The sequence below is a fragment of the Drosophila ananassae genome (genome assembly GCF_017639315.1).
Source record: "Drosophila ananassae strain 14024-0371.13 chromosome 4 unlocalized genomic scaffold, ASM1763931v2 tig00000061, whole genome shotgun sequence".
NCBI lineage: Eukaryota > Metazoa > Arthropoda > Insecta > Diptera > Drosophilidae > Drosophila > Drosophila ananassae.
Window position 1 is genome coordinate 3,459,175 of NW_025319038.1, and position 26,317 is coordinate 3,485,491.

Consider the following 26,317-nt stretch of genomic DNA (forward strand, 5'->3'; position numbering starts at 1 on the left):
AAATCTTAACATTAACATTTAACTAACAGTAGACTAAGACTGCATTCTGGTTGCACGTTCCTCAAGACGGTCGCTGGGTGGGTAGGTCATTCCGACGAAGTCGTGATTGGTTACTCAACCTTGTTAGACCTCTCGCCAGGTGGTTAGGGTGCGACAATAGCTTGCTAAAGTACTTTTCCTTCTGTTCTGCGATCACATCTTTGACTGGAAGAATGTTTAAGTCGCGATGTATGTTTTCGTTGCGAACGTACCAAGGTGCCCCGGTGATTGTTCTCAAGATCTTCGACTGAGCTCGCTGGACTATGTCAATATTGCTATTGCTGGCATTCCCCCATAACTGGGAGCCGTACATCCATATAGGTTTAAGTACCGAGTTATACAGCAGGACTTTATATTCAAGGCAAAGGGGAGACCGAGCGTTGATAAGCCAATGAAGGCTGCTGGCTTTTAGCTTTAGGTGGTTTCTTTTAGCTTCTATGTGCCGACGCCATGTGAGTCTTCTATCGAGGTGTACTCCTAGATATGTTACCTCGTTTGCTTGCGGGAGTAGGGTGTTGTTTAGCGTAAGGGGCGGGCAGTTTTGCCTATTCAAGGTGAACGTAACGTGCTTGCATTTTTGTTCGTTTACTTTAATTCGCCAGTCTGATAGCCATTTTTCAACATCCACCAGATGAAGAGCTAGCTGCGCAGTTGCTTGCATCGGGCATTTTGAGCGGCTAAGAATAGCTGTATCATCAGCAAACGTAGATGTTGTTAATCGTGTGCTTGTCGGGATGTCTGCTGTGTAGAGAACATATAATGTTGGTCCGAGTACGCTTCCTTGAGGAACTCCAGCTCCAACAGTGAATTCGTCAGATATATCAGTGTTGCACCTCACAGCAAATTTTCTGTCGTAGAGGTAAGACTCTAAAAGCTTGTGGGTATTACAAGGGAGCATTGTCTTGATTTTGTACATTAGACCTTCTAGCCAGACTCTATCAAATGCTTGAGAGACATCTAGAAATATTGCGGTACAGTACTCGCGTTTTTCGAATGCATTCCGAAATTCTGCTGTTATCCGGTTGACCTGCTCAATTGTACCGTGCTTTTCACGAAACCCAAACTGATGTGACGGGATTCCTTCCTGGATCCTTAGGTATGTGTTTATTCGAGTCAGAATGCATTTCTCAAAGAGTTTAGATAAGCATGAAAGTAGGCTTATAGGTCTATACGACGTGGGAATTGTGTGGTCTTTTCCCGGCTTTGCTATCATTATTATAATTGACTTTTTCCATCTCGCTGGAAAGTGGCCAAGTTTTGCGATGGCATTGAAGAGCTGGGTGATAGTGCAGACGGCGCAATATGGAAGCTCAATGATCATTTTGGGAGTTATGAGGTCGCAGCCTGGTGATTTTTTCGGATTTAGTTGGTTTTTGATGATATTAGCGATTTCGTTTGGGCGAAACTCGATTGGTTCATGTTGAAGCTGAGGCTCATATGGTAAAGTCGGCAGAGTAAAGGCACTAGTGGCCGGATTTGGTTGGAAGATATTTTTGTGGTTTAGCTTTAGTGGTTTTGTAATTATACGTTTTTAATTTACAAAGAATTTTGAATATTAAAACGTTATGTTTATTAAACATGTGCCAAAAATGGAAAAACATGCAACTTTTTTCCGGAATTGTGGAAAAAAATTAACCAAAAAAAATAAAACGGTGCCCAAAGTAGACAACTTTTTCATTTAAACGAAGCGAAATTCTTATCTTATTCTTATTCGGCGGCACACTTGGCCGGTGTCCCAGAAAAAGCTATAACTTCCTTTGGGGGGGAGGCAAGCTAGCACGGCGGCGTTGGACGGGCCAGTGCGGCAGTTTAGAAAGTACGGAAAAAAAGAAAAGAAATCAAAGGCAGGCGGCATGCGGTGGCAGCAACGCGGGCAGAGGAACCAGCACGGCGGCGCGCACGAAAGAAGGAGAAAGAGGCAAATAAAGAAAGCCCGCCGATAGAAATGCGGCGTTGGATTGGAGAGAAATTGGAGAGTTAACGGCGAAAACAGAGGAGCGAAGAATTAAAGGCAGGAAGCAAGATTTGCAAGGATAAACGGGCGCCTGAGGCACTATATAAGGAGGGCCCCTGGAGCAAATCGTGACCGAGCCTTCTAAAGAAGCTGGAAGAGTTTAGTGAAAGACACCCTGGGTAAGTCTGCATTCAAGCGGGAAAGTTTCCTTGGGTAAGTCCGACAGTCTCGATTGCGGGAGTTAGAGCGAGTGCGCAAGGATCTGTGATCAGTAGCTTAAGGAACCCCTGTGGGTAAGTCACCCCGGTCACCCGAGAAACCCCGGTAAAGTCAATAGAATCCTAATCCAGGCGCTGGGGCTTACGCACAGCGTATCACCTGGAGTAAAAGGAGACGCGAAGCAGAAACCTCTGGTCTGCCATAGATCCTGCGGAGCGTATGCACGCAGGAGTTTGGAGGCGAGTGGCGAACGCACAGTGGTTGGGATTGTATGGAGTCGAGGCAAAAAATATTTCTAGTAGTGATATCGCAATGAAATTTTGTCCAAAAATCTATAAAAATATTCTAAACACACTGTAAAAAAAATCGTATCGTATAGCTTTCATACAAACGGACTTTTCATTAAATTATTTTTTTTTTCCAATACTTAATTAAATAATTGACATTTTAATACAAACGTTGGTTAAATTGTAATCCCTAAATAATCCCCATCCGTAATCCCTGCCAGAAATTTTACGTAACTTGGTATTAACTTGAAAGACATTTTACTAATAACAAAACTACGAATAAGCAAATATTGATGTTCTCATATTTTTATCAAGAAAGAGTGATAAGACTTCAACAAGATTAAATTCTGTAAATTCTGTTGAGATAAATTGTATGAGCGTAATATAGTAGCAATAGATTCTTCGGTTTTTGACAGATCAGCAATTTTCTGACGCTTCTTTAAAATCTGCTTTAGGTCATCCACGGTCAAGATTTTTCAATGTTGATTGGGCGCATCTTTCATTCAACCAATCAAATTGATATTGGAGAATTGACGATTTCATGCGTTTGTAATTTACCCAAAACGTTACAATCCTTTCGCGTTACAATCTATTCGCTTTGATACTTCAATCTTTTCAACAATATAGCCGTTTTTAATAATATTTGCTTCTATACATTCAATCAATTTTGTTCGCCTTTCAATGGCGCTAAACATATAAACGTATAAACATATAATTATAAACATATAAACGAGAGAATACACACTTAATAGAAGAACCTATAAAAGTTTAAAGCAATGAAATAAACAAAAATTAAATCAAAACAATTAATAATTTTTTTTTTTTTTTTTTTTTTTTTAGTTTTTTTTTTTTTTTATTAAACTTTGCTTTTATTTATTGGATCTTCTCTTAATTTTAAGACTAACAATAAGTTTTCAAATCTTAACATTAACATTTAACTAACAGTAGACTAAGACTGCATTCTGGTTGCACGTTCCTCAAGACGGTCGCTGGGTGGGTAGGTCATTCCGACGAAGTCGTGATTGGTTACTCAACCTTGTTAGACCTCTCGCCAGGTGGTTAGGGTGCGACAATAGCTTGCTAAAGTACTTTTCCTTCTGTTCTGCGATCACATCTTTGACTGGAAGAATGTTTAAGTCGCGATGTATGTTTTCGTTGCGAACGTACCAAGGTGCCCCGGTGATTGTTCTCAAGATCTTCGACTGAGCTCGCTGGACTATGTCAATATTGCTATTGCTGGCATTCCCCCATAACTGGGAGCCGTACATCCATATAGGTTTAAGTACCGAGTTATACAGCAGGACTTTATATTCAAGGCAAAGGGGAGACCGAGCGTTGATAAGCCAATGAAGGCTGCTGGCTTTTAGCTTTAGGTGGGTTCTTTTAGCTTCTATGTGCCGACGCCATGTGAGTCTTCTATCGAGGTGTACTCCTAGATATGTTACCTCGTTTGCTTGCGGGAGTAGGGTGTTGTTTAGCGTAAGGGGCGGGCAGTTTTGCCTATTCAAGGTGAACGTAACGTGCTTGCATTTTTGTTCGTTTACTTTAATTCGCCAGTCTGATAGCCATTTTTCAACATCCACCAGATGAAGAGCTAGCTGCGCAGTTGCTTGCATCGGGCATTTTGAGCGGCTAAGAATAGCTGTATCATCAGCAAACGTAGATGTTGTTAATCGTGTGCTTGTCGGGATGTCTGCTGTGTAGAGAACATATAATGTTGGTCCGAGTACGCTTCCTTGAGGAACTCCAGCTCCAACAGTGAATTCGTCAGATATATCAGTGTTGCACCTCACAGCAAATTTTCTGTCGTAGAGGTAAGACTCTAAAAGCTTGTGGGTATTACAAGGGAGCATTGTCTTGATTTTGTACATTAGACCTTCTAGCCAGACTCTATCAAATGCTTGAGAGACATCTAGAAATATTGCGGTACAGTACTCGCGTTTTTCGAATGCATTCCGAAATTCTGCTGTTATCCGGTTGACCTGCTCAATTGTACCGTGCTTTTCACGAAACCCAAACTGATGTGACGGGATTCCTTCCTGGATCCTTAGGTATGTGTTTATTCGAGTCAGAATGCATTTCTCAAAGAGTTTAGATAAGCATGAAAGTAGGCTTATAGGTCTATACGACGTGGGAATTGTGTGGTCTTTTCCCGGCTTTGCTATCATTATTATAATTGACTTTTTCCATCTCGCTGGAAAGTGGCCAAGTTTTGCGATGGCATTGAAGAGCTGGGTGATAGTGCAGACGGCGCAATATGGAAGCTCAATGATCATTTTGGGAGTTATGAGGTCGCAGCCTGGTGATTTTTTCGGATTTAGTTGGTTTTTGATGATATTAGCGATTTCGTTTGGGCGAAACTCGATTGGTTCATGTTGAAGCTGAGGCTCATATGGTAAAGTCGGCAGAGTAAAGGCACTAGTGGCCGGATTTGGTTGGAAGATATTTTTGAGGTGATTGGCAAACGTGCTGGCTCTGTCTGGATCGCTGCGCGCCCAGCCGCCTGTGGGATTTCTAATAGGCATCACTGTTTCTTTCGGTGAGCTTAGAGTTGGGTGAGCTCTCCATAGTGAGTGTTTTGTACTAGAAGTTGACAATTGCTCTATATAGCGGCGGTGGACATAAGCTTCTTCTTGCTGTAGGGCTTTAGTAAGTTGACGTGAGGCATGTCTAAAGCTTTGCTTAGTAGATGGCGATCTGTGGAATTGCCACTCGCGACGTGAACGCCGCTTTTCGAGGACGAGCTGTTCGATTTGTAGATTTGTCTTTTTATTGCTTTGTGTATTTATAGTTTGCGATGTTGAGGCTCGAGCTGCAGAGACGAGTACAGACTCAAGTGAATTAACAAAGCTGTCTACGTTGGCTTCATCGTGGAGATGAGGACTTAGCTCAATGTGTGAGCTGATATATTTTCTGTACTTAACCCAATTGGTTTTCTGTGAGGTCAATTTTAATGGTTGTTCCAATGTTCCTGGATGTCGCAGTAGAATAAACAGGACAGGCGAGTGATCAGATGAAAGATCCGATAGGCAATTGGCGCTTATCAGATTTTGAGGGATGTTTTTGGTAATCGCAAAGTCTATTAAATCTGGTAGTTTCCTTGGGTCTGCCGGCCAGTATGTTGGTGTGCCAGAAGAAACATAGTCGAGCTTGTTCTTGGCTTTGATAATTGCATTATAGAGCTGCTTCCCTTTTGGAGTCACGAGACGGGATCCCCAGTGTGTGTGCTTGGCATTGTAGTCTCCTGCTGCTATGAAGTGGTCTCCAAGTGTGTTGAAAAACTGCATAAACTCATCTTCAGCATTATTGAAGCGAGGGGGGTAGTATACGGCGGCTAGTGTAAGTTGGTTGCCAGTATTTAGTTGTATATTTATAGATGTGGCCTGTAGGTAGTTTTTAGCAAATTTGTTTTGATAATGGTGCTTTATGCGGCTTCTGATTAGAATTCCAGTCCCACCATGTGCTTTACCATCTGGATTATTTGTTCCGTAGAATGAATATCCTCGTAGTTGAAAATTGTATTTGTTTGTGAGGTGTGTTTCCGAAAGCAGCATTACATCGATGTGATTGTCGAGTAGGAATTGAGCTAACTCAAGTTTATGTTGCGAAACGCCGTTAGCGTTCCACGTAGATATCCGTAGGAAAGCCATTATTTGGATTGTTGTGAAACCAGCATTTGAATCAATAGATTTTGGTTTCGCATTAAATCTTGCATAGTTGTGCGCATAAACGACATAAATTCCGTCAGGCTTTGTTGTAGGCTGCATATCATAGCTTCAAAGTTGCTTTTTGGCTGCTCTGTTGGTTGATGTTGCTGAGCCGTGTTCGGTTCTTGATATGCTGATTGCAGAAATGAGCTTCTTGAGGCAGGTGTCGCCGGTCCTGATTTTAAGGCGCTTGCGTATGTCACATTTTTGTCAACGTTAATGGGTCCTAGTGAGGATCTGGCTGCAGTCGAGAAGAAGACTTCAGGGTTTGATCTGGACGCCGTGAACTGTCCATTTTGGGTGCGGGCAGCTATTCCTTTCTGGTGGATGCGACTTTTCAGCTCCTTATAGACTGGGCATCCTCTATAATTAGCAGTGTGATTGCCACCGCAGTTGCCGCACTTTTTCGAGTTGCTGTCATCTTTGCTCGCTGGGCAGTGTGCGGAGTCATGAAGCTCTCCGCAAACTACACACACCGGGCGCAGTTTACAGTATGACCTTGTATGGCCATATTCCTGGCAGTTCGCACATTGTACCGGGCCATTGCGTTTGTGCGGTTCCTCAACTGTAATTCTGCGGTGCAGCAGGTACTGAAGATTGTATATTGGGTGCACTTCGTATTTCTTCAGGAGCTTGGTTTCTGGTTCAAGCTCAACCTTAAAGAGTGGCTGCGGCTTTCTATCCCTGTTAAGGATATTAAAGACTGTCTTGGCGCTAAAACCCTTCTCCTGTAGCGCCTTTTTTATCTCTGCAGGCGTTACTTCGGGCTCTATGCCCTTAAGTACGACTTGCAGGCCCTTGCTGCTTTTTAGCTGGTACGTGTAAAAGTTCTTTTTATTCTCGGTAAGATATTTTGATAATACTCTATAGTTATCTTCAGACTTCATTTGAACTTTTGTTTCTTGAATGTTGTTCTTGAACCCCTTTACAAGGGGTATTATGTGGAAGTTATCCTTACCAATAAGCTCAATAATTTTGTTGACAAGAACATTGGAACTTTTTTCGCGTATATAGATAGGCGGAGGTTTTGGCTTCCTTTTCCCAACTTCAGTGGATTCGACCGCCTCAACCTCATCGGCGTCTGCCAAGATTTTAAATCGGTTTGAGTTAATGGGCGTTTCTTTTGCTACTAGGCTAGCATTGCCACGGGTTATTTTGCGTTTGGAATTCAGGGGGCTCAGCTTCCTTTTGATTTGGATGCAGCGATCCATGCCAGTCTGCACAGCCGGCTTAATATAGTCATTGTTTTTGTTTTTGTTTTGGTTTTCGGGCAGCGCGGACGTATTACTATTTGCGCTGCTAGCTGATGACGTCGTTAAACGCGCTGTCGATACAGTTGCGGTTGTTGTTGTTGTTACTGTTGACGTTGTCAAAGAAATTGAGGTGCTAGTTACTGCACTCTTTGGCTGCAGAGACATCGATGGTACCGAGGGGGAGCAGGAACGCGCTCTCTCGCTCTCTACGTTTAAGAATTCGGTCAAGTTGGGGGTAATTGACCGAGCTTGATCGGAGCTTGCATGGTTTTCGGTTGCTTTAAAAGAGAAGTACGCGTTGTTTCTTTGTACTGAGAGCCGTCTCTCGTCTAGCTCACGTTGACGTTGTGTGCGAACGTCGTTTGAACTCATTGCAGTCGAGGTTGATTTAGTTTGAGTTTTAAGTGTTGTGTTTTATATTAATTAATTAATTAATTAATCAATATAAACATTAGCGATTTCATCGCAAAAAGCGTCTTTTCGCGTTATTGTAGATTTCTTAGAGCAGTCACTGCACTTTTATGATTTTATTGAATATTTTTTCCCGGAGCACAATAAAAAACACGTCTGCATGCGACGACTGCAATCGAATTCGAATTAATAAATGAAAAACATTAATAACAAGAAAGGAAAGCTAACTTCGGGCGGAGCCGAAGTTTATACCCTTGTAGTTGAGTCGCAGTCCGCTAGGTGGCGCCACGCATCTTATATTATTAGATATATAGCGGATCGTATATAGTTGGCCGATTCTTATGGAATTATTTTGCCAAAAGAGGAATCCATTGAAACTCCCATCCTTCTAACTTGAAAAACAACGAAGTTATAGAATTTCCGATCAATCAGTTATATGACAGCTATAGGATATAGACGGCCGATCCTTATGAAATTAAACAAATCAGATTGTTTATCCCAAAATAGAATCTGTACCAAATCCCATCTTTCTAACTTAAAAAACACCAAAGTTATGCCAATTTCGATCGTTCTATGACAGCTATAAGACATCCGATATGGGGTCGGCCGATCCCTATGAAATTTTGTTCATATGTGATATAAAGATATTTTGGTCAAATATAACATGTGTGGAAAGTCCCAACCCTCTAACTTAAAAAACACCAAAGTTATGGCATTTCCGATCAATCAGTTATATGGCAGCTATAGCAGAGACTAGTTTGCGTAGAAACAGACAGACAGACAGACAGACAGACAGACAGACGGACAGACGGACATGCTCATATCGACTCAGGAGGTGATCCTGATCAAGAATATATATACTTTATAGGGTCGGAGATGTCTCCTTCACTGCGTTGCACACTTTTGACCAAAAATTTTAATTCCCTCTGCAAGGGTATAAAAACATGTATTTTTTTAAATTATTATAACAAAAACAGTTTAACAAGTACAATTTTTTATAATATCTCAAATTTTAGAAAATACATTCGTCTTCAAAATCCATTACAAATATTTTAAATTTGGATACGTAATAAATGATCTGACCACTTCAAGTTCGGTTTTGTTCTGAAAAATTCGCGATGCGCGCAAGATGCATTTTTAGAAAGAATGGTTAATTTTCAAGACAAACCTAGTATGCCTCAAAGAAGTTTGGACAATTTATAAGCGATTTGTTTACTTTTCCTCCATTTTTGTTGTTATGTTGTGGCACCACTTTGGCACGCATCCGGGGGCGTGTGCTGCGGGGTAGGTAGGCCCTTCGTGCCCTGATCCGGCTGCCAGGAAACGAGAAGCGCATCCTGCCCGGCGTGTGGCTGGAAGGTGAGCCTATCGGTCTGCGGCGACAACGGGAGCAGCAACAGGAGCGGCGCCAATGACAGGAGCAGCGGCGACGACAATAACAGTGACAGCACAGGCTCCGCAGCTGGAGCACGTGAGTCCAAACGGAGGGAACCGTGAGCAGATTGAGACCGTGAGAAGACCACACGTTCGGCTGGGCGCAAGCTTTGGGAGGGCGTATGTATTGGCACCAACCCGGAACGGTGATCGGGGATCGACGGGAGGACAAGCGGTCGGTCGGCTGAGCCAGGCAGCCAGTGAGATTCACCCTTTTGTAACTTTATCGCAATAAAGGGGACATTTATTTAAACGAAGCACACTGTGCTATTTCTGGGCTCGGGCAATCACGTCGCATATATAAATTCGATGGAACGTTCCCCCAAACTCTGTGAGCTAGCCGCGGCATTTTTTGCGAGCAAAAGTTAGCAAAAACAGCTCGTTACAATCTCCAATCCTTACAGTTTTACTAAACCACCCTAATCACTCTCGTTTATCTCATTTTTTCGTTTCCCTGGTACAGTGGTTCAAGGTACTTAAATATTGAAATACAAATAATTATTTGTATTTATTATAAATTAATAAATTAATAATAAATAATCAAGGTTTAGAAACTTGTCTTGGCCATTAAGTCTTGTAATAAGACGATCTCTGCATCCAAGCCTACCGTCCACTACTGGCCGGGTTTACGGCCTCAGTTTTGGATACCATTTCACGTAGGTCTGGTCTCCCCTTTTTCTGTGACGCTTGTCGTGCTGTTCAGGGTGAAATGAGATCGTTCATGAGACAGACTAAAAGTGGATTTAAAGAGTTGGTTAGCGGGTTTCGTAAAATCAATGACCAAATCTGTGCGCTTTATTCACAGTTTAGTAGTCTTCAGCTACTAAAAGTGTATCCAAAGCGTAAGAAATCCGCTATTAGTGATGGGCTTGTTGCGAATAATCTTTAGCCTACTCAGCCGACAAATATGCAGCCGCTTATATCCCTGGCAACCCCAAGGGCTGGACCTGGGAAGAATTTAGCTTCCGAATTACCCAGTGTAAACGAGCATTTGTCCGATAATTCCTGAGTGGCATCGCGCTGGCAAGTGATACCACCAGACCTATTAGATGCTGCAGGCTTAGTAACTGCGACACCAAAACGAAACATATATTTATTTCCCGATTTGCCCTTGACACTTCTGAGATTGATAAGTCAGAAATTGACATAAAGGCGGCGGATATTAGTAAATATAAATATACCTACACCATGGGTGGGTTTCCGAATGTCATTAACATTATTCATTAACGATTTTACCCTTGCAAATTTGGATAAATTTCAAAATTAGCGTTTAGCAAATAACCTTAAGCTTAATGGATCGAAATTTAAACTCATGTAATTTTATCGATCTAGCCCTTATCAGGCTGCGTACGCCTTGGAACGATTAACTCAGGTTATCAATCTGGATATCCTATTAGATTTGAAACTTCAATTTACCAACCATAAATACACCATGGTTAATAAAGCAAGAAGACCCATTCTTCTTTGTTTTATTAAAAGATGGTCAAAAGAAATTTATGAATTGAATGGAAATTTAGACAGCCAGCATTTATTATCAGCCATAAATTTTAACGTTTCTAGTAGGAGGACTAGAAATTTTCGTCCTCTACCATACTCTTTACCTATGGTAATCCACGATTCCTTTGGCATATACATATACAGCGAAAACCTCACAAAAAAAATTGTTCATTACAAGAGCTTCAGACATTCGGGCGCGAAAAAAAACCAAAAGGACAACAGCGCAGAAGTACAACGACACCACTTCTAAAAGACAACGCTACAGGAATGCAGGAAGGTCCTCAAATTGGTAATCCACAGTCAAGACGGAAAGCTAAACGAAGGTAGCAAATGAGTGAAAAGGATTAGGCCAAAGTAGATTGCATACAAAGGTGAACTTCTGGGTGACGCATAGATTAAGCGGACACGGCAGCTTGAGAAGCCCAAGTTGTCTTAGATGCGGCACGGAAGAAACTGCCGAACACATTGTTCTGAGCTGCTTGCGCTTCACTAGAGCGAAGGATGAATTCCGGGAAGGAATTTCGACGGCGGAGCTCCTAGGATAAAGGATGCAGGAAGGCAATGACGAATGGGGTGCAGAAATATGTGCAGAATCGACAAGGAGATACTATGGCCCATCAGCAGACTCCTCTCCGGACCAAGCCGAGTTCATCAGATGGACAAGATCGATTTTTTCAGACTTTCAACCGGCAAAGGTGGAAGTAAGGCTAGCCATCCAAAGAAGTCCACAGGAGAACGCACTTTTGTGGAGATCAAAGAGAGAAGATCAAAGAGAAGGAGGAGTACAAAATGGCAGAAGTCAACCCAAGGTAGAACGTCCCAAGCGAAGGTGAAAAATTGAATGGCGAAAAGTCGTGAAGAAGCTGCAAAGGCGGATCATAGCAGAAATGATGAAAATGTAGGGAATCCGATACTTTGGCTGTTACCAAAGTAGCATCAAGGTGATAGCGTGTCAAGATGCTAGATCCGTATGCCTCTACCAGCGCTTAAGCTAAGCTGAAGGTGATGGACTGGGTCGGGATTCCCAGCAAAACGAGGGGCAGCATACAACTGACAGAGAAAACAAAACAAATGAATAAAAATGAGAGGCGTTTGTCAATCATCAAGTTTCTGGTAGGTAATAGGGGCTTAGATCCCCTTTTACATGTTAAGAATAAAAGAGAAGTCCTTGCCATTTCTCTTTTCTCGGAATCTCTGACGGACGCAGTCACTAACTGGAGGACCTTATATAAACATTACTTCTCAATTCTTGTACGCAGTCCAAGAAAGGCAAACAGGGATCTATACAAGATTATACTAAATGGGAAAAGTTCAACCTATCGAAGTTCAAAAAGCCATGGTGGGCCTGTCCTAAAATGAGACAGTCCTCTTAATTTCCGATTTCAAAACGAACACAGAAGAGGATTGGGTGGCATAAAAATCAGGCAGGCAGTAAAATACGGAACTACGCAGGGCACAGAGGAGAAGCTGCTTGGGCCAGCTTCGGTTCTTACATTCAGAGACCTAAAAGGCCTCATGGCTGATAAAGATCCTTTCAACTACGACACATAATGTATGCTACTATCAAGGAAGAGGGGGGCCCGAGTCCGCTCCAATACCTCCTGATATATAAGGAATCTTAACTGGGCGATTAACAGTTTCCGGCTCAGCTTACCAAAGCCGAGGCTAATCTAAGGCTATGTATCAGTAAAACCTATAGTTCAATCTTTCGAACTTGCATCGTCCCAGATGCATGGCTACGCTCGAAGGTTGTCTTTATACTCATGGTAGGGAAAGCCCCTTATTGCTCCCCTATCAGACCAATAAGACTCTTATCCTTTCTCCGAAAGACAATAGAGAGGCTCATAGGCTTCACCTTCATCTGACCATTAACATAAATGATATTTCGGGCTCTTAACACGAATATAGGATCCGATTCACAGAGATAGCTTTTTATGAGATCACCACGATAAGCATGGAGACCTAACTTGTTCTGTTCCCTCGGAATTATAAAATACCAAACTTGAAGTTTCCGAAGCTATTAGCTATAAGCTATATATTCCGAAGCTATATTATATTCTGTTCTTCGGGGTTGTGGTCTGTTGGCCCACCTATTGTAGGGAATGGTTAAGGAAAATGCAGCTTATGGAGGAGGCCTTTATCACAGGTAGTCCTGCGCACCACGCGGGAATAGATCCGAGATAGTTTAAGCGAAGAGTAGGAGAAAGATATCACGAGGAAGAGTGTTGCACAGATAAGGCGTTGAATATAAGCGATTTAAGATTGTTAGTGGAGCAAAGTGACAAGATGTGGTAGAGACCATTGTAGTCCGAACATAATACCCTGAACGGATCGTGTATGTCGAACTACAATGGCTGAGGAGCAGGGGATGAAAGTTTCTAGTCCTTCTACTAGAAAAGTTAAAATTTTCACGTGTTAGTAAATGCTGGCTGTCTACATTTCCATAAATAAGATTATATAGAAACATGAAATCCAAGATCGTTCTACGGTATGTTAATTAGTAAGTTGATAAGTAAAAGTCTAAGTACCTAAGAGTAAGTAATTAAGTTCCCTAAGAGCGAAAGTCAGGAAGTTTTTTTGCACAGATTCTATGTGGTCTTGGTGTACTCCGTATTGAGGACTCCAGACACACGATGCATACTCAAGAATCGGACAGACCAATGATGAATATAAAGTTTTAGTTATGTACGGGTTATTAAATTCTTTTGACCATCTTTTAATAAATCCAAGCACACCCATAGCTTTATTAACCATGGTAGATATATGGTGGGTAAATTTAAGTCTCAAATAGAATAGGACACCCAGATCATTAACCTGAGTTAATCGCTCTAAGGCGTTCCCATAGAGAAAGTACTTAGCCTGGTGAGGGCAAGATCCGTAAAAAGACATAAGTTTACATTTCGATCCATTAAGCTTTAGGTTATTAGATAAACACCAATTTTGAAGTTTATTCAAATCGGATTGAAGTCTAGACTGGGCGCTAGTAAATTTATACTGAAGGCATAGTGTTCGTCCGTAGAGCGTTATGCGGCAACTACGTCAAACTTGAACTCACGGGACTAACGGTAGGTCCCGGAGTCGTAGTCAAAACCGTAAATAGTCCTGACTAAATTTACCTGGATTCTGCAAGGGACTGCTCGGGTTGGCCAGACGCTTGCTGTGATCAGGCATGAGTTGATGTGCTTGAAGTCCTGGGGTGGTTTTCCTCAAGTACCGGTGGTATGGTGGTTCGGCTGATTCCTTATCGGCCGGTCCTACTGGCGGTCCGTTTCACGGGAGCAACACTCTAAGTAGGTTAGATAGCGCGGGGTCTGCTGGTGGTCCGTTTCACGGAAGCAACACTCGAGCTAGACTGGTATGCCGCGGGGTCTCCTCGTGGTCCGTTTCACGGGAGCAACACTTGGAGTAGTTAGGTACCGCGGGGTCTACTGGCGGTCCGTTTCACGGGAGCAACACTCGAAGTAGACTGGTATGCCGCGGGATCAACTCGTGGTCCGTTTCACGGGAGCAACACGAGAAGTAAGGAGGTGACGCGGGGTCTACTTGTGGTCCGTTTCACGGAAGCAACACTAGAAGTAGACTGGTATGCCGCGGATTCTACTGGTGAACCGTTTTACACAGGATCACTAGAAGTAGCTTGATTTTAAGTGCCGTGGTTCATACACTGAGTAACGAGACGATTGACTCTGATTTCGGAACTGTCTTTATTTCAGAAGAATAACTCTTATATAAGATGCTAAATTATACATCATTAAATCTAAGAAAGGTCAAAGTTCTGGACGTGCTAAACTAAGGTTAATGCCAGGGTCACCCACCTCTGAGTCTGCTGACTCAGATTGTTTGTTCATGTACTGCTTGCGCATTTCGGCTTAGCTGGCTGGTTTTTACTTGCATCGGTCAGTCGGTCATTCTTCCCGCTGATATGCTGCTTCTGCTTTTGGCGCCGTCTACTAGTGCTGGGTTAATAGGTTGGATATAGTTTTATGCTTATTACTAATTGTTTATAGGTGAGAAAATCGGTTAGTGGGTTTTTATATTGCGACATGCTGATGCATATTGATTGGATCAAATTACTAAGTGTGCATATAGGGTAGTAGGTCTTGGCACTAGGTGCCAACATTCTCCCCCCCCATTGAGGTACTCAATAATAGGGGCTGTGCGTTGTTGTTGGACCGTCTTAGTGAACCGATGTGTACCGTTTGCGATAGAAAATATTGTGTATCTTAAAACTAATTACTAAAAATCTAAAGTTACTACAAAAAAAATTTTTGAATCATGTGGGTGAGATCTCTACCAACGATAATTCTATCCGACCTGTTGTCTCCTTCGCCTTGTTGCGCGCCCTCGTAACCATTCTCCTTGGGCATCCCATGAAGTACTACACCTTTTTTCTGGTTGGTCAGTGCGCATACAGGACTCTTGGTCCTCTCTTGACCTTGCTTCTTGCTCCCTTTCGGAGATGCATGTTACCCATGCCAGATAGGAGGTGACTTCTACTCCTTGAATTTCCTTGGTTACTGGCCCTTTCACTCTGTGCTCTTCAGTTGTGAGTTGACGACCTTGGACTTGTGGATTGGGGTCCGTCTGCGGCTCTCCTTGTTGATCTTGTCGTGGCTCGTTAGCTTCTTGTTGATCCGCAATGAGTGGGGAACTATGTCCTCTTCCGGATTTTACTATTTGCTCCTTGCCGATGCATGCAATCAAACTTTGTCGTGGCTCGTTAGCTTCCGGTGTCCAAGCCGTCGTATTACCGACGACTTGTTCTGCCTTGCTATTAGGAGCTGATTCCGGTCGCACTGGCCCCATCACAATCCATCCAAGCGCGGTATTTTTTAGTAGTGGTTGTCCTTCTCCCAAATATGTCTGTTGTGGCCTCATAAGCTGGGAGATGATTTCGGCGCCCAACAACAGATCAATATTCTGGGGCTGCGTAAATTCAGGATCGGCTAAGCGCAACTGAGGTGAGATATTTCTTGGCGCTTGAATAGGGTGGGATGGTTGATTGGGCATTATTTCCGGTAGTACAACGACGTTGATTTGATCTTCGAAGTCAGTGGTTAATGATGATAGGGTCACCACAGCCTTCTTTCCTAATCTTGTTGTTGTTCCTCCCAGTGCAGCGATGTTCAGGGTTGATGGCTCCAATTGTAGTCCAAGTGTGTCAGCCATCCTTCTGGTGATTATGTTAATCTGTGATCCAGAATCTAGGAGTGTGCGGCATTGCTGATGGGTTCCGGCTGGGCCATGTATTGCCACTTGGGCGGTTGGTAAAAGAACGGTGGGCTTATCTGTAAGCAGGGCTGTGGCTGAACACACCCATCGTGATGAACTGGATCGAAGTGGAGCCGCCGACGTATTTTTCTGCATTGTTACTTGACTGGTTGCCTGACGCTCAAGGTTTTCTAACATCTGCTTCAGAGATTGTCGATTGGTTGGATCGGTGACGGCTAGTTCTAGAGCTGACAGCGTGTGTGGATCCAATCTTTCCTCAATGATGTGTATCAAGATTGAACCCCAGTTGTCTGTTGACACCTTGAGTGCGTCGAGAGTGGCGACCGTTCGGAGCACGGTATCATGTAAGCTGCGCAGCTGGTCCGCTGATCCATTTGTTCTGGGGTGTCCGAAAAGCTCTTGAATCGCGGATTTAATCAACAGCCGTTCATTGTGGTATCGATTCTTTAGTCGTTGCCATGCATCCTGGTAACTGGTCTGTCCGCCAATCGACGTTGCGATTAGGTTTTGTGCTTCACCTGTTACATGATTCTCCAAATGACGGAATTTTACTCGTAGCCAATGCCGGTAGTCTCCGTCAAACTTTGGAATTTCTACTGGTGGTATTACAAACGGAGGTGCAATCGCGAGTTTTTGTGTTGATGCTGAAGTTGATTTCGATTCTTCGCTCAAAAACGAAAAATATTCTGCTCGTACAACCTGAAATCTGTCATCGGTGTGTCCATCATTTTTTATGGCTGGTTCCAGGTCGATGAGATCATGGTATCCCGTGTCGATTTCCTTCCATAGCTCCTTCATGTGTTGTCTGACGTGTGTGGACACTTCCCGTCCTTCGGTGCGGTTGCACAGCAAGTCTTCCATATCGTCTAATCGTCCTTCATGTCTTCGTTTTAATGATATTAATCGAAGGTCTTCTCCTTCGTTTCCTCGTGATGATTGTGCCTTTGGCTCGAGATTTTCGCCTGTTTTCCGGGGCCTTTGTGACGGGCCTCACACTGATGGGATTCCATCCGAAAATATTGCTTTATATTTTTTCACAAGCTCTTCTAGCGCTTTGGCCTTTGTGAAATACTTATTCTCAGGACTTAGTGCTAGCTCCTTGAGCTTGGCATCATTTTTTTTAAACTGGGTCCATGAGTGAGTGAGCTGTCTGAGTTTCTCTTCGAAGTATCCTCCCTTGAGTTTACGCTCTGCGGAGTCCTTAGTGAAGTTTCTTATTAGCCTTTGGATGACTATGTTGCTTTCAATTTGCTCATCAATGAGCATTTGGATTACGGGGTCTGATTCTGATCCCATTGTTGCAATGTATCTCTCCTCTCTCCCTTTTTTTTTTTTCGTTGAGTTAAATTACGTTGAGGTTTGTGTTCAAGTTGTGATCCTAAAGGATCACGTCGGGGTCACCAAATGTTCGTCCGTAGAGCGTTATGCGGCAACTACGTCAAACTTGAACTCACGGGACTAACGGTAGGTCCCGGAGTCGTAGTCAAAACCGTAAATAGTCCTGACTAAATTTACCTGGATTCTGCAAGGGACTGCTCGGGTTGGCCAGACGCTTGCTGTGATCAGGCATGAGTTGATGTGCTTGAAGTCCTGGGGTGGTTTTCCTCAAGTACCGGTGGTATGGTGGTTCGGCTGATTCCTTATCGGCCGGTCCTACTGGCGGTCCGTTTCACGGGAGCAACACTCTAAGTAGGTTAGATAGCGCGGGGTCTGCTGGTGGTCCGTTTCACGGGAGCAACACTCGAGCTAGACTGGTATGCCGCGGGGTCTCCTCGTGGTCCGTTTCACGGGAGCAACACTTGGAGTAGTTAGGTACCGCGGGGTCTACTGGCGGTCCGTTTCACGGGAGCAACACTCGAAGTAGACTGGTATGCCGCGGGATCAACTCGTGGTCCGTTTCACGGGAGCAACACGAGAAGTAAGGAGGTGACGCGTTGTCTACTTGTGGTCCGTTTCACGGAAGCAACACTAGAAGTAGACTGGTATGCCGCGGATTCTACTGGTGAACCGTTTTACACAGGATCACTAGAAGTAGGTTGATTTTAAGTGCCGTGGTTCAGACACTGAATAACGAGACGATTGACTCTGATTTCGGAACTGTCTTTATTTCAGAAGAATAACTCTTATATAAGATGCTAAATTATACATCATTAAATCTAAGAAAGGTCAAAGTTCTGGACGTGCTAAACTAAGGTTAATGCCAGGGTCACCCACCTCTGAGTCTGCTGACTCAGATTGTTTGTTCATGTACTGCTTGCGCATTTCGGCTTAGCTGGCTGGTTTTTACTTGCATCGGTCAGTCGGTCATTCTTCCCGCTGATATGCTGCTTCTGCTTTTTGCGCCGTCTACTAGTGCTGGGTTAATAGGTTGGATATAGTTTTATGCTTATTACTAATTGTTTATAGGTGAGAAAATCGGTTAGTGGGTTTTTATATTGCGACATGCTGATGCATATTGATTGGATCAAATTACTAAGTGTGCATATAGGGTAGTAGGTCTTGGCACTAGGTGCCAACACATAGCATAACGTCATCGGCGTACATAAGTACAAGTGAATTAGTTAAGGCTAGGGGCAAGTCGTTAATAAACAGTGTAAAAAGTAGGGGTCCAAGATGGCTTCCGTGGGTCACCCCAGATGTGGCGCGGACTAAACGCGAGATAACATCTTTAAAGAAGACACGTTGGGCTCTCCCAGATAAGTAGCTCGAAATCCAGATAAGAAGATCAGTGGGGAATCCCAAATAAAAATCAATGATAAAGGATGTTAGCTCCAATAAGCCATGCTGGCACGGTGTTATTATTGAACTACATGGGTGTTGCAAATTTGGAGTGATAAGTTTTTCAAAAAGCTTTGGAATTGCTGACAATTTAGAGATGCCTCTATAAATTGCAGCGTCGGATTTTTTTTTCTTTTTTATGCAGCGGAATAGTGAAAGATTCCTTTCACATAAGGGGAAAGATCAAAGTTTCCAGCGATAAATTAAAGAGTTTAACGAGCGGTTTGCACAGAGCCTCGGCGCAGTTCTTTACAACACAGCCATCATTGGAGTGTAATAAAATTTTTGTAATGTGACGTTTATATCCTCGCATGCCAGTAAATCAGACCAATCAAATTACGAAATTAACTTATTTAGTTTCATAAAGTCAGCCTTACGGAAGAATCGAACATTCTGAGATTAAAGTGTAGACTTGTTGTTATCAGCATTGATTCTACTCTGTTTTGACTCCCAGTTTCGCATGCTTTATTGTTATTTGTAGCGTAGGACTGAACTACACCTGAAGGAGCTATGGAAGGAAATCGTCACGGGATACCATGATCTCATCGACCTGGAAACAGCCATAAAAAATGATGGACACACCGATGAATCACAGCATCGAGGGAAGAATTCAGCATCAACACAAAAACCCGCGATTGTACCTCCGTTTGTAATACCACCAGAAGAAATTCCAAAGTTTGACGGAGACTACCGACATTGACTACCATTCTACAAAATTTTTACGGAATGTATCCACAATTAAGACTACAGCGATGCAGTAAAATTCCATCATTTGGAGAATCATGTAACAGGTGAAGCAAAAAACCTAATCTCAACGTCATTTGGCGGACAGACCAGTTACCAGGATGCCTGGCAACGACTAAAGAATCGATACCAAAATGAACGGCTGTTAATTAAATCCGGGATTTAAGAGCTTTTCGGACACCCCAGAACAAATGAATCAGTGAACCAGCGCAGCTTACATGATACCGTGCTCCGAACGGTCGCCACTCTCAACGCACTCAAAGTGTCAACAGACAACTGGGGTTCAATCTTGATACACATCATTGAGGAAAGATTGGTCCCACACACGCTGTCATCTCTAGGACTAGCCATCACCGATCCAACCAATCGAAAATTTCTGAAGCAGATGTTAGAAAACCTTGAGCGTCAGGCAACCAGTCAAGTAACAATGCGGAAAAATACGGCGATCGCTCCACTTCGATCCAGTTCATCACGAGTGGTGTGTTCAGCCACAGCCCTGCTTACAGATAAGCCCACCGTTCTGTTACCAACCGCCTAAGTGGCAATACATGGACTAGCAGGACCCCCACTGCAATGCCACACACTCCTAGATTCTGGATCACAGATTAACATAATCACCAAAATGATGGCTGACACACTTGGACTACAATTGGAGCCATCAACCCTGGACATCGCTGCACTGGGAGGAACACCTAAAATATCACGATAAAGGGCTGTGGTGACCCTATCATCATTAACCACTGATTTCGAAAAACAAATCAACGTCGTTGTACTACCGACAATAATGCCCAATCAATCCCCCCCTATTCAAGCGCCAAGAAATATCTCACCCATAGTGCAAGGGCTAGTAAACAAGGGAATTCAAGGAGTTGAAGCCACCTCCAATTCAAAAGGATGTAGGGAGGAAACACATCACCCGGCATGGGTAACAGGCATCTCCGAATAGGAGCAAGAATGTTGGCTAGTGCCAAGCCATACTAACCTAAATTCACACTTAGTAATATGATTTAATCAATATTCATCAGCATGTCGCAATAAGCAATGATCTACCTACGACCTACTAACCTATTGGCACACCTAGTAATAATTAGCAATAAGCATGAAACACTATCCAACCTAATAACCCAGCACTAGTAGACGGCGCCAGAAGCGGAAATCAGCAGTATCAGCGGGAAGAATAACCAACTGACCGAAGCAAGCAAAGCCAGCTAGCTAAGCCGAAATTCATGTACAAACTATGCACACAAGTAGGACTCTCTCAAAACTATCTACTTCGAGTGGCTCCTGTCTAAAACCTATCACAAGTAGACCTTCGGTATCTAATCTACTTCGAGTATTGCTCCCGTAAAACGGGACCTACTTCGAGTGTTGCTCCCGTGAAACGGACCACAAGTAGGAAGCGCGTTATCCAACCTACTTCAAGTGTTCCTCCCGTGAAACGGACCACAAGTAGGACCGGCCGATAAGGAATCAATCACATCAACTCCAGCCTGATCATAGCAAGCGCCTGGTCAACCCGATCATTCGATGCAGAATCCAGGGACATATAGTCAGAACTTTTATACGTTCTTTGACTACGACTTCGGGACCTACCGTTATGCCCGCGAGTTTAAATTCGACGTAGTGACCGCACAACGCTCTACAGACGAACACTAACCTTATTAAATTTTGCAGATCGGATTACTTTGCACGCATCTAACAAAACAAAAAAACCAAAGTACGCCGATCGGTCTATGACAGCTATGGGATATAGCCAGCTTTCAAATTTCATAGATTTTATGAAATTTTCGCACGTTCCATATTTTGGGCAAATACGGGGGGACTAACAAAAGTTCGCTTAGTTGCTGTCATATTATAATTTTTTCATAAATAAAAATACATACTGTTTGTTATAGTCTTACGATATATCACTCCAATTTTCAGAAGGATCGGTCAAAATGGAGACAAGAAAACGTAAAATTAGTGAAGCCGTCTCAGTGGATATCCCTGTACCAACGAAGCAAGAAATTCGGTTTGCTATTCTTTTTGGATTTCGGCGTAATCTGAAGCCTGTGGAAATATTAATGAGTGCCAAACAGCATTTAGAGTGCATGCGCCATCCCTTGTGACTGTTTCTAAGTGGTTTCGGAGATTTCACACTGCAACTACCGATGTAAATGTAGCGCTCGTGAAGTCTAAAATTAACGAAGATCCAAGATTGACCCAGGAAATGATTGCTGAAGAACTGGGCTTGAATGCCATGGCTGTATCAAGAATATTAAAAAATGATCTTGGATACACGAAAAATTCTGCTCGATGGATCCCAAAAATTGTAACTGAAGCTCAAAAAGACACACGTGTGCGTTTTGCTCAATATTTTCTTGAAAGATTCAAAAGTGGCAAGTGTTCCACTTTTCAGAAAATTGTGACAGGTGATGAAGCCTGGTTTTACAAGTACGATCCTGAAACCAAACAACAAAGCATGGTATGGAGCTCAGAAGGTGCGAATCCACCCGTTAAAGCAGAGCAACAAAAGTCAGCAACAAAAGTAATGATGTCAATTTACTTCACCAGAGAGAAAGTTGTAGCTGCTATTCCTTTGGAAAAAGGTCAGACGGTAACTGCCAAGTGGTATACTGAAACTTACCAGAAGTATTCAAAAGTTTATTGGAAAAACGCAAAAAAAAGGAACTTCGACGATACTTTTTGCATCAAGACAATGCGCCAGCGCACACTGCTGAAAAAACAAGTGACTTTATTGCGCTGTCAGGTATCGAAGAAATTCGATCAGCACCTTATTCCCCAGATCTAGCACCTTGCGACTTCTGGTTATTTCCAAAAATAAAAAAAACTTTGCGAGCAAGAGTGTTCAACACCCATGAGGAGATAATAAATGCGGTCAATGATGAAATTGCAAAACTCCAAAAAGCCGATTTTGAAGACTGTTTTTCAAGGTGGATTTATCGACTTCAAAAATGTATAGAAATAAATGGCGATTACGTTGAAAAAATACAAAGAGATGTTAAATAAAGATAGAAAATTAAAAAAAAAAATTTTTCTATTTTTTTCTACTATATTAAGCGAACTTTTGTTAGTCCCCCTTAAAAAACCCCAAAGTTATGGCATTTTCGTTCAATCAGTTATATGGCAGTTATATATCAGTTATAGGATATAGTCGACCGATCCTGACCGTTCTGGCTGGTATACTGCCAGAACGGTCAAAAGAAAAGAAGGATATTGCAAACAAAAGAAGGATATGTACCAAGTTTCAACTTGATAGCTTTAAAACTGAGAGACTAGTTTGCGTACACACGGACAGACAGACAGACGGACACGCTAATATCGACTCAGGAGGTGATCCTGATCAAGAATATATATAAGGTCGGAGATGTCTCCTTCACTGCGTTGCATACTTTTGACCATAATTATAATCCTCTTATAATTATAAAGGGATCGGTATACCATATTCTACAGCTTCCATATAACTGATTGATCGGAAATACCATAACTTTGGTATTTTTTGAGTTAAAGGATTGGGACATTCCCCACATATTATATTTGGCCAAAATATCTTATGTACAAAGGTTCATAGGGATCGGCCGACTATATCTGTCATAGAACGATCGGAATTGGCATAACTTTGGTGTTTTTTAAGTTAGAATGATGGGACTTTCTACGGATTCCATTTTGGGCAATCTAATCCGATCAAATTTTATAAGGGTATATATAAGGATTATAAGGATTATAGCTGCCATATAACTAAACGACCGGAAATGGTAAACCTTGTTATTTTTAAAGATGCTTGGCGCATTCTAACATTTTTATTAGAAAATTGATTTAATAGTGAAATTTTCATTAGAACCGGCCAACTATGTACGATCCGAAATATTTAATAATATAAGCTGTAATCTAACTGCAAGGGTATAACAACTTGGGCTCTGCCCGAAGTTAGCTTTTCTTTCTTTTTTTATTTGAACTTTATTTAAATAAACTAAAAACTGAAAGGGTATACTCAATTTTGTGTTGTTTATTTTACATATATCCACAAACAACAAACAGATCTGCACCTGGTAGCTTCTTTGGTATCTACCATAAATCTTGAGAAAGCGGACTATGCCAGGTATAAGCATTACATCAAAAGCAACATAAGTAAAATCGTTAAAGCCAATTTGGAAAAAATTTAACAAATGTTTTCTCTCAAATGTAACTCGTTCTTTAACGTAAACGTTTCTCATAATTTAGTAACAAAAATCGAACATTCAAAATTGTCAAGAAACAAATAGTTTTAACAGTAAAAATCGATTTCTTGAAAAGCTTCTGAACGCAATGTTGGATCATAGTGGTTAATATCAATACGATATATAATAATTTCTTTTCTTATATCATTTGTTCAAATCGAACGGCCACAGAATTTTTAATTCTTTGGCTGTATGTAGTGTCTGCTATACTGCCGTGCCGTACAATTTATTAATTTATTTTTATTTTTAAAAAATTGACGTTTTCCCTCAGTGAACAGCGCACTTCTTACTGAGCCATAAGTCAACTTTAAGCAAGCCTTCTGTAAGACGAAGATGTTTCCTTCACTGCTTTGCACACTTTTGGCCAAAATTAAAATACCCTCTGCAGAAGTATGAATGAAAGTTCAGTTTCAAAAAAATTAAAATTAAGCAAAAATTCTATCGAGTATCCTCGACTAGACTATAGTTATCCATCGACTTAACTCATGAAGGACTTGCCAACCTACGAAGAAAATTGTTAAATATTTTAATATTTTCAGCGAAAAAATTTAAAATGAGAAATTCCAGGTATTGTTTTAATTCAATGTTATTTAATTATTTGACTATTCAAATAACGTTATTTAAAAGTAAGATTTATATTTTTTTGAAAAAATTTTTTTGAGAAAATTGTTTGATTAGCCGTATATCCAATACACACATCGGTAAAAAATGCAAATCTTTAAAGTATTCTAAAAATATTTCACCAGAAAAGTAAAATGTGTTCTTTGCCTCCGCCGACAAGGGTCAAATTAAAGTATATTTAAACTACTCCGCTGTGTTTTTAAAGTTTATTGAAATGAACCGCCTTTTAATTTGAAGGACAACTATGGAATATCATATAGCTGCCATAGGAACGAACTTTCTTATTTTTCAAGATATTGACTTGTGATTTCATAGATAGTGTATGTATAATAAATTTGTACATTTTTTTATAATTTATGTAGAATAAATTAAGAAAATAGATTTTTCTGGATCCGTAAAATATTATAGATTTTATCAGCAGTTTCTATTTTGTGGTATTGTAGCGTATGTGCTTTTGGGAGCTTTCGAAGAACTACGAGCTCATTTTGTATTCGTGTGCGTTTTCCCGCCTCGCCTCTTTCCCACGTAGAGATAGCCAACGTGGAGAAGCTTCTGCGCGATCAATTTACTACGCTGCAGGAGGAATTGGAGGAGCTAAATTATAGTGAGATCGGATGTGATTTATATTGGAGATTCTCTCAGCTGGCCACGGACGTGCACGTTGACATCCAGGTGGAAGTTTCCAAGCGCTCCATGAGAGTTGCTGTGCTCTACGCTCTTGAATGGTAACAGTGGTGCTGGTATTTCACCTACTCCGGACAGGCCTGCTCCTTCATTGCCCCCGTTTCCAATGCCAACATTTAGCGGCGGCTATGCCGAGTAGCCGGATTTCTGCGCCCTGTCGACGATTGACAGCCATCCTCACTTGGCCAAGATTGAGAAGCTCAGGTTGCTTATTTACCAGGAAACCGTGAGAGTGCTTGAGATTACTGACGCTAACTATGTCGTTGCCCTTGATCTTTTGCGCAACCGTTTTAGTAACCGCCGATTAATATTTCAGGCTCATATCAACGAAACCCTGCAGCTAAGGATGGTTGAGCCGGAATCTGTTGGAATTCTTCGGGATCAGACCAATTCAATGAACGTATGCGGGCCATCACGAGTTCCTGGACGTCGGCCGAAACTCAAGGATTTCTCCTCATCCTGATCATCTTCCAAAAACTGGCCAAGTGGGAAGACTCTCTCGCAGGAAGCAGTGATGACAGCCTGCCAACTTGGGAATCTATGGCTCGGTTTCTGGAACAAAGGTGCCGTACCCTAGAGACTGTGGCCTTAGCTCCGCATCTGCCTGCTAATGAAGTGGGTCAACGTTGGCTATTTAATAAACGATCGTGCATGGTCCTGAATGCTCCACCCGCTTTTTGTACCCAGTGCGGCATCTCGGCATATACTGTGCCGTCTTGCCCAAGGTTCCTCGCCATGCCAGTTGAGGAACGATACGATGAGGTCCGGCGTCTGGCCCTCTGGTTTGTTTGTCTCAAGTCTGAGCATTTAGCCTGCGGATGCTCATCCTCCCGCTGCCCAACGTGGAATCCTCGACATCATGCCCTGTAGCATCCTTGCGAGCAATTATCTAGCACTACTTCCGTTCCCTCTTCCGGTTTGGATCCGACCAATGAAGCTGTGGATGCGACCTCTCCGGCTCCTCCTGCTAATACGCTGCTCCTCCTCGCTGCGCGGAAGTAGTGTTCTTGCCAACCGCGAACATTCTCGTTTGTGGCCGATCAGGAGCTTTCCTTCCTTGCCGAGCGCTACTTGACTCCGGCTCACAAGGTTATCTTATCACATCATGGCTGGCCATCCAAATTCAGCTTCATCGCTCAAGCATTCAATCTGGCACCTGCCTCTGCCGTCATTTTCGTTCGGTCTTCAATCCTTCAGGCACATCCCGAATTCGTAAATAAACAAAATCATCATTAAATCA

At 42.4% G+C, this 26,317-nt stretch overlaps 1 protein-coding gene across 6 annotated transcripts in view; it reads right to left on the bottom strand.

Annotated features, from left to right (window-relative positions):
- Positions 1 to 26,317, bottom strand: part of LOC6506053 (fibulin-2) — a 483,847-nt gene that overhangs the window by 198,473 nt on the left and 259,057 nt on the right. The gene's annotated exons all lie outside the window — the stretch shown is intronic.